Here is a 14,508-nt window from a genome sequence, read left to right on the forward strand (position 1 = left end):
GGGCGTTTGTTAAGCCTAAAGGCATGACCTTATATTTGTAATGTCCAAAAGGAGTCCAAAAAGGCAGTCTTCCACTCATCACCCTCGTTAATACGCAAGAGATGAAACGCTCCGCGAAGGTCTAACTTTGTAAACCGTTGTGCCCCTCTGACAGCCTCTAGGATGTCTTTGATTAGAGGTAGGGGATAACGATCCTTTATGGTGATTTTATTCAATCCACGGAAGTCTATGCAGGGGCGAAGATCTTTCGTCTTCTTAGGTATGAAGAAAAGGGGAGCTCCTGCAGGAGAAGAAGATTGAGTGATAAGACCACTGTGAAGATTTTCTTGTAGATAATCCTTGAGAACCTTTCTTTCTGGTTCGGTGAGAAAATATATTCTCCCAAAAGGAACAATTGCTCCGGGTTCCAGAGGGATGGCACAATCATAGTCTCTATGTGGAGGTAATGTGGGATTAGATGGTTTTTGAAATATGTCTTGGAATTCCAAATATTGGCTTGGTATCTCCTGGACTGCATTTATGGAGAGTCCTACACTTGGTTCCGAGGTTATGATCTTTTTGGGAGACCAATAGGTGTCTGAAGCATAACAATGATCGTGACAGAACTGAGAAGACAAAGAGATGGTTATGGTTTCCCAGTTAACATGCGGATTGTGTCTTATGAACCATGGAATCCCTAAGATTATGGAATGATTGGGAGAGGAGATTAAATCAAAGGAGACATGTTCTTGGTGTTTCCCAAACTGTAAACCTAGACTCGTGGTGGTTGATATAACAGGACCGGAGCATAGTAAAGAGCCATCAACAGTGTGCTTTAGGCAGTGTTGGAATTTGTAGAGTTTAGCCCAAGTCATGTCCATATAAATGCCACTAGCTCCACAATCTAATAATGCCAGGGTTCTTTCCTCACGACCATCAGGTAATTGCAGGACAACAGGTAACATAAATAGGATAGTGGCATTTTCTTTGTAAGAACTGATGGAAGGTATAGCAGATGATCCAGTCTCCTCCCTTCTCACAGAGGACGGGAAGCAGCGTTTCCCGAAGATTTCATAGGACGAACTGGACAGGTACGGAGCAAATGACCAGCAGCTCCACAATAAAGGCACAATCCTCTTTGTCGTCTTTCTTCACGTTCACTGTTAGAAAGTGGACCTCGAGCAGTGTCTACCTTCATGGTTCTGCTTCAGGCTCTCTGGATATGGGTCGAGGTTCTTCAGGACGATGTACAAAAACACGTGAGGTATTTGGCTGGGAACGTCCTCGATTGTTTCTTTTCTCCAAACGACGTTCTTGGAGACGATATTCTAAAGAGAGGGCTAAATCCATCAGACCTCAGAGATCTTCTATTCTGGCAGAGTGTACTAATTCTTCTTTGATTTCTTCTCGCAAACATCTACGAAACAGAGTTACCAGAGTACGCTCGACCCAAGTTGTCTCAGCCGCCAATTGTCTGAAACGTGTGATGTATTGTAGAACATTTTGAGTGCCTTGTTGAATATCACAGAGCGCTTCCTCGGCTGATGCTTCTGATCCCGGGCGTTCAAACATTTGTTTGAATCTGTTTACAAAAGCTGAATAATCAGACAACACCGGGTCGTTGGAGGCTACTATCGGGGTTGCCCAGGCCAAGGCAGGGCCTGATAATGCACTGATGAGATAACCCACCTTTGTCTTATCTTGTGAAAATTGTATGGGTCTGAAAGCAAAGTAGACAGTCAGAGCATCCAGAAATTGCCGCAGCTTATGTGGGTCTCCTGAAAACCGAGGAGTAGTAGTAGAGACAGTAGAAACATCAGTACTTCGGGAGGCCAAGGCTTGTCGTAAAGCCACATTTTCATTTCTCAATTGTTGCAGTTCTTGGGCCTGTTGCTGCATAGTTACAATTAGGGACTGGTCAGGATCTGCAGCCGCCGTTACTGTAACTTCCATTTCGCTTGACGAGGTCTGGTTTGTTGGGCGCTGCAATCTGTCATGACCTACTCGCAGTCTGTGTCTGAAACCCACAGGAAGTGTGTCGAGATTCTTGTTCGTGTAAGTTCTGCCTTGGCCCAAATAGGGGCGACCCTTTCTGGTAGCCACGGTGCTGCTGACGGAGGGAACGCCAAAGGCAGTCCGTGCCCTCCAGAAGGAGCCCCCGAGGGAAAAAAACACCAAAGGGGAAAAAACTTCAACAAAAGGGAACTCCTGAAACAAAAACAAAGTAAAAGAAAATCAAAACAAAAAGGAAAAGGAAAAAATGACCAGGAAAAAGCTGGAACAAAATCAGAGTATCAATATCTGATGCAGAGGAACAGGAGCGAAGACCACCATCAAACAGGAAGTGTTGCATCGCAAAGAGAAAAGAAACACACATCTTATATATCCCAGGAACAGGAAGTGACTGACAGGAGGTAAAAGGTGCCATCTTGAATTGGGATCAAGTCTTAGAATGCTATAGAAAAAACACCATAGTGAATAGGGAACCAGTGCATGCAGGGAAAAAAGGAAAGCATGCTGGGAAACGAGAAAGAAACATGGGTAAAAAAGTAAGTATAAAAGTAGATGAAACGAGAACGACAGAAAAGAAGAAAAGAATAAGAGAGGTGAGTGGGGGGAGCAGGATCTAATGGGGGAGCGCCGCACCAAAGGAAAATCAAGGCCCCATGCCCAGTTTGGGGCCTCAACAAACATATGAAAGGCTCGGGCGTGGTGTGTCCTGCTGCTGTGTGCCGCGTCCTGACCCGAGCATTCAGCTCGCGGAGCGGCACGCTGCACGACATCACCAGGTTCTGTTACCCAGAATCCTTTGCACACCTCAAAATATGTTTAAAAAACATAGGGGCAGATTTATGGAAATTGTTGCTGCACTGAGTGCAGCACCACTTTCCCTGTGCCCCTTAGCATCCCCCTGCTACCACAATGTGTGTGCCGTATTTAAAATATGGCACACTATGGCGCAGGGTAGGGGGAATAGCATCACTTTTCATGACGCTATTGATGTACTGTGCAGGAGTAGTGCCAAAATGTTGGCATGACTCCTGAAGAGTATATAGGGGCCCATTTTAAAGAATCGAAGCCCCCTTTCAATGCCTGCTCTTGAGCAGGCATTAAAAGTGTTGTAAAAAATGGCGTCAGGAAATCTCACATATTTCGTTGTGCCATTTTTACGGCTCCCCTAATGGGGGAACGCCCCCTTTGCACACATTATGCCTGGCACAGGCATAATGTAGCACATTGTGCCACTCTGTAAATATAGCGTGGGGAGCTTAGGCTCATTTGGCCACATTGTAACAGGAAACGGCCCAAAACGCAACCAGAACACATCACATTTTTCCACTGAAAACTACTTGTTTTCTTGTAAAATGCCTAACTGTGGATTTTGAGCTCTACCTCAGCCGACACCCAGGGAAACCTAGCAAACCTGTACATTTATGAAGTCTAGACACCTAAGAGACTCCAGGATGGGGTGACTTGTGGGGCTCTAATCAGGTTATATTACCCATAATCCTTTGCAAACCTCAAAATTTGTCTACAAAAACACACTTTCCTCACATTTCTGTGATACAGACTTCCGGAATCTGAGGGAAGCCACCAACATCTTTCTACCCATTATTCCCCCCGGTCTCCTGATAAAAATGTTACCTCACTTGTGTGGGAATGCCTAGTGCCCGAGACAGGAAAGGGCCCAAAACGCAATGTGGACACATCACATTTTCCACTAAAAACGGGCTTGTTTTTTGCAAAGTGCCTAGCTGTGGATTTTGTGCTTTAGCTAAGCCGGCACCTAGGGAAACCTAGTGAACCTGTACATTTTTTAAAAATATACACCTAGGGAAATCCAGGATAGGGTTACTTGTGGGGCTCTCACCAGGTTCTGTTAGTCAGAATCCTTTGCAAACCTCAAAGGTTGTCTAAAAAAAGAACCTCACATTTTAGTGATGCAAAGTTCTGGAATCTGAGGGGAGACACAAACATCCTTCCGCCAGGCATTTCTCTAAGTCTCCCGATAAAAATGGTACCTCACTTATGTGGATAGGCTTAATGCCCCCAACAGGAAATGGCCCAAAATGCAATGTGGACACATCATATTTTTCCATGGATAACTGACTTTTTTGCAAAGTGCCTTGCTGTGGATTTTGGGCTGTAGCTCAGCCACCATCTAGGGAATCCTAGCAAACCTGTACATTTTTGAAAACTAGATACCAAGAGGAATCCAGGATGGGGTAACTTGGGGCTCCCAATGCTGCCTCACTTGTGTGGGTGTGCCAAGTGCCTGTGGCAGGGAAGGGGCCCAAACCAGCACACATCAAAATTATCTATCACAAAGCAACCTGATTTTGCAAGGGGGCAGCTACATTATTCCGAGCCCGGGACCATCTAAGGAAAACTGCCGAACTCAGGCATTTCTGAAAACTAGACACGCGGGGAGTCCAGGGAGGTGTGGCTTTCATGGATCCTCCAACGTTTTCTTACCCAGAATCCCCTGCAAACCTTCAGTTTAGTTAAAAAATCACATTTTCCTCACAATTCTGTATGGAATCACTGCACCAGCACAAATTTCCTACCACCCAGTGTTCTCCTCTGTCTCCCAATAAAAAGGATACAGCACTTGTGTCATTTGGCTTCCAGTACTTCCTGGTGCCTTTTAATGATGTTGGCAGACGCTGTGTGTGCCAACATCATCGGATCGCCAAGGGGAGGCTCGGGGGGCAGTGGAAGCACTTCCGCTGCCAATCCCTTGTGGTTGGATGAAAGTGGGCTGCCCACAGGGCAAGTGCCAGTGCTTCCCCCGTGGCCTGGTGCAAGGACGGAATGGTTCCATCCTTCACACATGTCCAGTGGTGTGCATGACGGAACCGTTAAGTCATGCTCACTTAAGGGCTTAAAGGGAGTGAAGGTGAACATTAATGTAAGAGCCAGTGACTGACTTTCTGAAAAGGTCAAGGCAATAGAATCAGTAAATGAGGACATCAAGTGATATGAAGCTTGGCCTCTTTGCTGAGAATAGTCACAGAAGATGGAATCCATTGTAATGCTACAGCAATACTTAAATGCTCGCTCCAGCATGTTATTGTGATACATAAGGATATGTATTGAGCGAGGTAGTGGCTGGTATAAGAGGACTGTCCTGATGTGACACAAAGTCTCATCTGGTGGCTTCCTATTTGTTACATTGAAATTTACATTGTGAGATAAATAAATGTAAATTAGAGCCATCTAGGACTAAGTGACAATGATGGAATTAGATTTGGACCAAATGTCTCATAAAGACAATATTCAGACTTTAAATTGCACAGTTTAAGACAGGAAACGGGAAATATAATCAATGTTTATATCCAAGAGTGTAAATAATATACTGTAAAGCAATGTAACAGAATCGTTAATAGGTTGGTTGAGGTAGGCATACAACATTCACAATAAAGTTGAAAGTGAAAGTAATGATTTGTATGTGAGATTATTCAACACATATAAAGGGTTGAAGCCTTTTATCATTCATCCGTGTACAGTTCAACTCATACATACAAATTTTCACTCCCAGATTCTCGTGGCTTAGAGACATTAGAGGTGCTGCTAGGTAAAGGCCTTCTCTTTGACCAACTCCCCACTTTCAGCAGTGATGCACAAGATTCCTTCTTGAGACGCCGCCACTCAAGTTAAGCACAGAAGTGTCAGCAAAACAAGACCCTTGTGGAGTCTCATCACTTAAGGGGGTTGCAGGTGCATCAGGTGAATGGCCCAATCCTCGAATCTCTTTCAGGACCTCAGAGTGGCATCAAAGAACCTCCACCACCTCGGTTTTCCAATCCAGCATCAAGGAAATGCTCCATGACAAGGGATCAGCACAAGAATGAAACAAGCAGCCCTAGCCTAGAGTTTCATTACTCAAAACAATATCAATGTATCAAAAAAATCCTTAAAAGGTGCTCACCATTTACGTAATCACAGGGATATCAAGACAAAGTCCATTTCTAGAGTCCCACACATGAATAATTCAAACAAATATCATGTGGGTTGAGGAAATAGCTCTGTTATCAAGTCTAACTGATCAAAAGAATATTATTGGTATTAGGGAGATATCCCTCTTTTCGAGTGCCGTTTTTCAATTGTTTTCCTTTGGCATCAAGAATATACTCCTTGAAATTGCACTACTTAAGTGGCTCAAAAAAGTATAAAGGAAGAGGGCAGATGCAGTGTTACATCATCATTGCTCCCTGTCCCAGGATCCTGCATTTACCAAGCAGTGTTGGAAAGTCGTTTACAGATACCTGACACACTATTGGCCTGTTCCTTTGCAAATACACATCAGAAGCAGTAGTGGGATATTCCTCTCCATTCATCTGTGGTCTGCAACACATGAGAGGGAGAGTAAAGGCAAAGTGGGGCAGAGAAGAGAAGGCTACATGTAGAACAATGGCAACTTTAAAGTATGCTTCTAAAAGACAATGGATGTATCCTGCCATCTTATTGTCTGTCTATTTTTAAATTAGAACCATAGGATTTCCCCCACTTTCTTGCTGACACACATTTGCTTCTTGAAATTCAAGTTGATGGGAGATTGATAGTTTATTTGCACAACATTAAGTATGGAAAACACCCATCATGTACCATCTTATCCATTACAAAAAATGTTGGTTTCTTCTTTCGAAGATCAGAACAATATTGTGATCTAATGCAATGGGATAGAAAACCTTTTAGAGGGGACTGCACCTCCTAAATTGCAAGGGTCAGGATGTCACTGGAGCCCACACTCTGATACAGGGAATTGGAGGTGGTGAAACTTGAGCAAAGGTTATATTTCTTATCCCACCAAAAGCGTCACATTTGCTGAAGGCCAAAAAGCATTTTTCTGACACCTGGGATAGACTACACAAGTTCACTCACACTGGGTACAGACAGAGACTGCACAGAGAGTGCAATAAGTAAAGCTGGATGTTGGTTTGGCTGTAATAAAAGGAACAGACTCATTCAAATACAGTGTGGTTACAGCAGGAGAAAGGTTTAGAAGTTATTATTAGAGGAGTAATTATTGATAAATGTAAAGATCACTAAGGAATGAATTACACACAGTTGAAGGATGCATCTATTGATGACGCCAGAATATATTTGGAAGACTTGAAACAACAAAAATTGTCCATCGAAAATCAAAGTGAACTGGAGGTCCCACTGAATGCAGACGACCTTAAGGAAGCACTTGGTGGAATGCAAAAGCAAAAATCACCTTGGGTAGACAGCCTACCAGGGGACTTGTTCCAACTATTACCTGATCCTTAGTAGGAAAATTGCTACAAGTCTAAGACAGGCATTGATTAATCTGAACCAGAAAGGAGATGATGATCTAGCACAATGAACATATTTGTCCTATATGCATACTGAATACTGATATGAAATTTCTCAGGAAAGCCTTAGTTTATATAGTAATCACAATAATGTGTGCCCTAGAATGCATGGATCAGTCTGGTTTGTGCTCTAGCATGCACTGGTCAGTCAGGATTCCTACCAGTGGTGGTATGCAAAAGCATGGGTCCACCTGCAGCATGTGATGAGGGGCCCACTAGTCTCTCATCAATTCATTGATCTTGGGCTGACTGGGGGTCCGTTCAAGGGGCTGATGCCCTGAATGCTGGAGGCTCAACTGTGCCACATGAGCTGCAGGGGCCTCCCTTACGTACCTAGCACTACACAAAATATTAGGTGATTAACTCATGTGCTGAGTTCCCTGATGACCAGGATGCCTTCACATTGGCAATATTAGCTATATAACAATCCTTTCACAGTGCCTTGGCAATATTTATGGTCAGAAATGAAACACATGTTGTTTGGGCCATTCATTTCTAAATGGGCACGTATATTGTATGAACAACATATGGCAAGAGTAGAAACAGAAAAATGGGTATCGAAAGAGTGGACACTTCAGAGAGGAACGTAACAGGGGTGGCCTTTGTACCTCATGTTGGTCGCCACTCCCATGGAATATCTTGCAGGTAGGCAGCATATTTTCTTGGTGCGATTGGGCATAAATTTGGTTTGATGATACACAAGGTATCCCTTTGTGCCGATGACAGGTTGGCCTACCTAAAAGACCTGGTACAATCAACACCAACCCTCTTTATTGTATTCATCAGGTGTGGCAACACCATTAGATTGAAGACACATTCCGACAAGTCATGGCGGTTATGGTTTGGCCCCCGAGGTGCTCCCAAATGTTGGTATAAAATGTGAGCGTGGTCACTTTCAATATTTGGGAATTCAGGTAACTATCGACCAGACTGAGCAATATAATCTACACATGGGAAGGGTACTGACTCAACCTGTTGGTTTAGTGAAAGTCTTGAAAACATTAGTGTTGTCCATCATGGAGCAGATATCATTGGTCAAAATGTTGTAATTGCTAAGATGTTTGTGTGTGCTGCAAAACCAGATGTGATCCAAGCCTGTTCCATGAACTAGATATACTGATCAGATCACTAGTCTGGGTGAGAAAACCTAGCTGTGTAACATTAGACACATTGGAGCTTCCTTGTACACTGGAGAGAGCAGCAGAGATACAAGGCATGAATTTGACAAATGGTTGCGGGGATGTCCAGAGCCATTCACTGACTCAGAATGGGGAAAGGCCTGTATACAGGTTAAATACATGTCTCCAAACACGTTTTAAACTGATTCTATGTTGCTACCTACATAAAACATACCTTAAACCCCGATGGTTGGCCAGGATTTAACTTGGTCGAACATCAGCATGACAGAGATGTGGCACTACTGGAGCAAACTATTTATTTGTGGCCTACGTTTATCTGTGTGTAGGGGAATTCGGTGATAATGTGGTGATAGATTTATGGATGATGACCAAGAAACTACCCACTAAATCAATCAGTGTCTGTTAGGTATGTTCCTGGCTAAATAAAACGATAAAATTAAAATTGCAATGACTGCTTTGGGCACAATATTAGCCAAAAGGCATATAGCAATCCATTGGTTGCGTCCTAGAACCCTAAAACACGACACAAGGAAAAACGAGCTGATACAGTGGGCTATAGGGGATGAGTAACACATAAAATCTGCAAGGAAAGATGAAAAATGTATAGAAGATTTGACGGAATGGACAGAGATGGTCAAGAAATGAACAGGCCCAATCTGATAACAGACTATCCTGAAACTAATGGTGTGCTTAAAATTTAGTGATGATGGAGTTTACCACTATGAGATAAAACGAATTCAAGATAGCTATAGTATGAACAAATCTAGGAAAAGAAGACATTATAAATGTAAATGAAAACTAATTGCTAGATGTGATGCGGAAAGTAATTGCTAGATGTGAAGCTGGGTGTACTGTTATGACGATGTTTTTGATAAGTGTGCACAAAAATCCGATAACGTTTATTTAAAAAAATGAATACGTCTTTGTAAGGAGTACACAGAGCCAACAGATAGACAGATCAACTGACAGACTAACAGGCAGATAGCGGGATGCATCCATGTATACATACTGAATATAAAGATATTCAATTGCATAATCATTTCTGAAGCTGTAGTATTGCCTGAGGTTTTCCAAACACATTCAACTCATTTTGCAGACCACAAGATAAAACAGAAAGTGGTAAGTTAAGTGAAATAGCAACAGTGAAGTGAAAAGCATAATACAATTCAAGAATTTTGATATCCAGCTCACAGTGCTGAGACGTGTGCTTTCAGTTGTGAAACCCACGCCATCCAACGACCCTTCCGTAAATCTACATCACCCGTGGGCACGAGGGATGCGTGTACACGGTGAGAGATGCTAAACAAGGAATGGCAGTATCTGCCTTTTGAGGACAGCAGTGTCCCTGTTCATGCTTCGGCTACTTCCAGCTTTGTGTTCCTCGATCTATAATGTATGAAGCGCTTCTGCTGGTCTCCTTCAATCACTTATGCAGCTGTAAACTCGACCAGGACGATGCTTCCAGAGCACCCTTTGATCCTCCTCATCACGCAAGCAAAGATGACATTTTGACCCTTATTTATACTCCCTTTGCGCCCAATTTGCATCATTTTTTTTACGCAAATTCAGAGCAAACTTAAGTCCATTTTATATTTTGATGTTAGATGCGTCTAACGTCAAAATATAGGAGTTTGCACCATTTTTTGGATGAGTGCGTCAATGAGATGCAAGGAAGGTGTTCCTGTCCAAACAATGGTGCTATCCCCATAGCCCCATATTTATCCCCCTGGGGCTAAAATGACACACAGGTGGGAGGAGGGGCAAAATAATGGTGCTAAGGTTGCTTAGCACCATTATTTCACGCCTGGGTCAGACCAGACGATAGGGGACCTTTGGGCCCATTTCATAGTTAAACACCATGGAAGGGGTCCACAGCTGCCCTCCCCAAGCCCCAGGAACACCCCTAGAGGGACACCAGAGGATGGGGGACCCCCATCTGAGGTAAGTCCAGGTAAATATTTTTTTACTTTTTCTTTTTGCCATCGAGGGCCCTAACTTGGAGCCCACTGCATGGCACAGGGTGCAGTGGCCATGCTCAGGGGACAGGAGTCATGTTTTTGGTGGTTGTGCGCCAGTAAATGGCGCTCGTCTGGATAGAGGCATTTTTTTTTGCCTCTAACCAGGCTTGCCTCATTTTTTGATTCACAACCCCCTTCTTCCCTACCGCCACCCCCACCCAGTTAGCATAGTTTTTCAGTACGCCAGCCGGGCATCACCGCCGGCTTGCACCATTCAATAAATATGACCCCCAGCATGCGTCTGAGAATGACGCAAGCCGGCGGTAAAGTTTTGGAAGCAAAACATGTAAGTGCACATTGGATGAATTCAAATACAACACAGCTGACACACATTGGCCAAGTGGACACACCTGCAAAGTAAGCTATAAAAGGCACGCCTCTGCAGACCGCAATCCTTTGCATTCCCACTGCAGCACAGCAAGACAGGCCACACATCATTTCTTTAATTTATTTTTACATAAGGCAGCCCTTTATTCCCCCATCCCATTTTACACCTTTCATACACATCGTCTAATTTTTTTCCCCATATTCACTTGTCTTGTTTAGTTAGTCACTGTCACTCCCTTTAATGTTTAGTCATGTCGCGGTCCAAAAACCCACGATTTTCAATGGACGAGTTGAGAGTCATGGTTGACGAAATCATTTGAGTAGAGCCACAATTATTTGGAGCCCAAGGTAAGCACACTCCTCTCAGTACGAAAATGGAAATGTGAGACAGGATAATCAATAGAGTGAATGCTGTAGGCACCTCCCTGCGCACAAAGGAGGACATTAAGAAGAGGTGGAATGACTTCACGGGAAAGGTCCTTTCCCTGGTCTCTAGGCACCAGCTGGAGGCCAAGAAGATGTGTGGTGGCCCTCCCAGTACCTCTTTAAGACTCTTTTCCTGGGAGGAGAAGGTGGTGTTCATGGACCTCACCAACATTCAACACCCAGAGTATCTGAGATTTAACACTGTCAATGTGTATAACTGGGCCCATCACATGCCATATGTCCAAGGGTGCCTGTACATCTCACAATACCAAAACACATTCAAGGATTCATGGTATGCCCCAAAATCTAAATGTATGCTCAAATCTAAATACAGCCTGCATACTGATATGAAATACCAAACATTTGTCAAGTGTTGGGGAGTGAAGAGAGTGACCTGAGAGCCACTCTCAGGAAGCCCTGTTTCTCTAACTCCAAACACCAGCTCAGTGTCGACTTGGCCCAATACATCTGTTAGTGAACTCCCACAGGAAGTGTACTGACCTGGGAAGATACAATTTGTATAGTGTGTGCAGTAGATGGAGTGACCAGACTGTAACTCCAAGTAGGCCTTGTTTAAGTAACTCCAAACACCAGCCCAGTGTTCACTTGTCAAAATACCCTTGTTTGCTATCTCTCAATTGATGTGTACTCCTCTGGGAGGATAGCATTTGGATAGTGTGTGTAGTAAAGGGAGTGACCGGACTGCAACTCCCAGCTTGCCTGCTTCAATAACTCAAAACACCAGCCCAGTGTTCACTTGTCCAAATACCCTTGTTTGCTAACCCTCAATTGAAGTTTACTCACTTGGGAGTGACCAAGATACAGATCATGCTCAACTTAGACACACGTCTGTCTACCTAGCTCCATCTTGACTCGCTAACCCAAAATTAAACTATTGAGGACAGGAATGACACCTTATCCAGTGTGTACAGCAAGTATTCCAAATGCTTCAAGCTGCATCACCAGATTGGTATTGGCAGCAGTCACATTGACACAGCACTGTGCACCTGATGACTCCGGTCACATTTACAACTAAGTCCTGGGTTTGATGCCTCCCACTCAAATAGGCCTCCAAATGATCAAAGCCATATGTTGCCTCTCCACTGTGTTGGCTGCATTTGTGGTGAGATGTAATTTTCAGACCATCTTCCAAAGTGCAACTGATCTGCACATCTCATCAGCTGCTTGAGTCAAATCGGTTTGGCATCCTTCCCACATGTCATGTCAAATCACCCAATACCATGGTTGTTTGGCACAATTGGATTACCTACAATTTACTTTGCCCAAGGTCTCTGCTTACTGTAAAAACAAAACCTTTGGAGGTAGATGTCACAATTCAACCAGTAACAATGTACCTTTTTCATCGACAGGTGGATCTGCTGCTGGGCACGTGGAGGCTACAGAACAGACTACCAGTACCCCCCTGGACATAGACCTCAGTGACAACAACACTCCTGGACTTGTGGATATGGAGGAAGGTTCTGGCCCATCTGGGTAACCTGGTCAGACAGCAACAGTGATTCTCACTGTACTCACAATGTCACCTCCCAGCCTTATTGCTTCTACATCTCAGGAAACCATTCACCCCCAACCTGTGCAACTAGCACAGTTTCCAACATTGTGTGCTCCCCAGTCCTGGATCCTGAGTTGTAGCCCAACACTTCGGACACTAAGGTTCCATGACCCAGTTGGAGTGGGCACCCTGTGCACAGGCTTGTGAGGGTAGGGTGCTTGGGATGGATGTCATGGGCCAGTGGGGTGAGCTACTGGGGCTGCTCTTGGCCAGGACACCATCAGCCACATCTTTGGGTTCTATCAGAAATGCCGAGGAACTCAAGCAGCTACAGAGGTACAATCATAAGAAGATGCATAAACAGATGGAGGCCTGCATTTACAACATGGCCTCTCTAGTAGGGTTGCTGAGGGACAGACAATCAACCCTGAGCAGGGCTTTCCAAAACCAATCTTCCCCTTCTTTTGGTTCATCAACAGCAGGCCCATCCACATCGGTGCCAGTCACAGGAAGGGAGGCCCTGCCAAAGGAACAGCCAGCCACAGACACCCCTGCCTCTCTAACAGCTGATTTCCCCCACAAGTGGGGGCGTTCAGAGAAGAATCCAGGAGGTGCGGATGGGAGGACACCCACCACTGCCAGTAATAACTCTCTTCCGTAGGATCCTCCTTTGTGTGTTATACATTCACTCTGTGAACTGATCTTGAACCACCTTCCATTTCCAGTGGGTGGAGTACTATGGACTTTGGACTTCCAATGTTGTGGCATCTACTCCACTGATTGTATTCACCATGTCTAACCCTTTTTCGTTTCTTTTTTTTTGTTGATTCATGGCATATATATTTTCTGTTAGTCATAGCTTCATAATAAAATCACCCATAACTGACTCATTCTTCTGCTGATTTTGATTTCATATGTAGCTATGAAGATATGTCAGACCAAGTGAGCTGATAGCGTGCCTGGTCCTTAGTAAGTAAACTTACAAGGGGACACATATAGGTCGATGAACCTTTTGAATCGCATGGAGTATCCCAGTCATGCAGTGACCACTGAAACGGTAGCTAACCTCAGTAGTCAAGTAACATTCTATACGAATAACAAGTTAAACCATCTTATTCAAGAATAACCACTACACAGGAAAAGTTTAACAATGTTTATTCCCTATTGATTACAATTCTAATTCATCTGTTTGTTCAATCTTTGTTAAATCAACTTTTATTAATTCATTAATAGGAAGCATTACTTCTCAAAGAAAACTTATGCGTCAATCCAATATCACAAACTATTAATTCCAGCATTAATAATGCAATTCAGCAATTAAGCTCGTCAGTCATTTGTCACTGTCAGCGTCACCCCTAATAGCCTACCTAACCAAGATTAGCATTAGCAGGGGGGTCTTCATGCAAAAACAATTTAGAGGAAAAAAAATATCAATTTGGAAAAATCTACCTAAGTGAGAATCTCTATAAACAGCACAGTTGGTACCTAGAAGAAAAGGCACAAAATTGTCAGTCACATTTTCATAGCTACCTATCCAAGATGGATCAGCAACAAGTCAGTCTTCATCTTCAGGTCATCAATCAGTCAGCTAAGGATCAGGCTCACAAAGTGTGAACCCAACATCAGAGCCTCAGACAGTGTCTCCTGACGTCATCAATTTTCTTCCCGCAATTCTCCTAAATTCTGAATTCTTAGCCCCTTGTCATGACTTTTTATTAGGATCTCCCAGTCCGTCTCACTAATTGCTAATTGGTCAGTCAGTCAGC

This window comes from Pleurodeles waltl, chromosome 8 (assembly GCF_031143425.1).
Source record: "Pleurodeles waltl isolate 20211129_DDA chromosome 8, aPleWal1.hap1.20221129, whole genome shotgun sequence".
Classification (NCBI taxonomy): Eukaryota; Metazoa; Chordata; class Amphibia; order Caudata; family Salamandridae; genus Pleurodeles; species Pleurodeles waltl.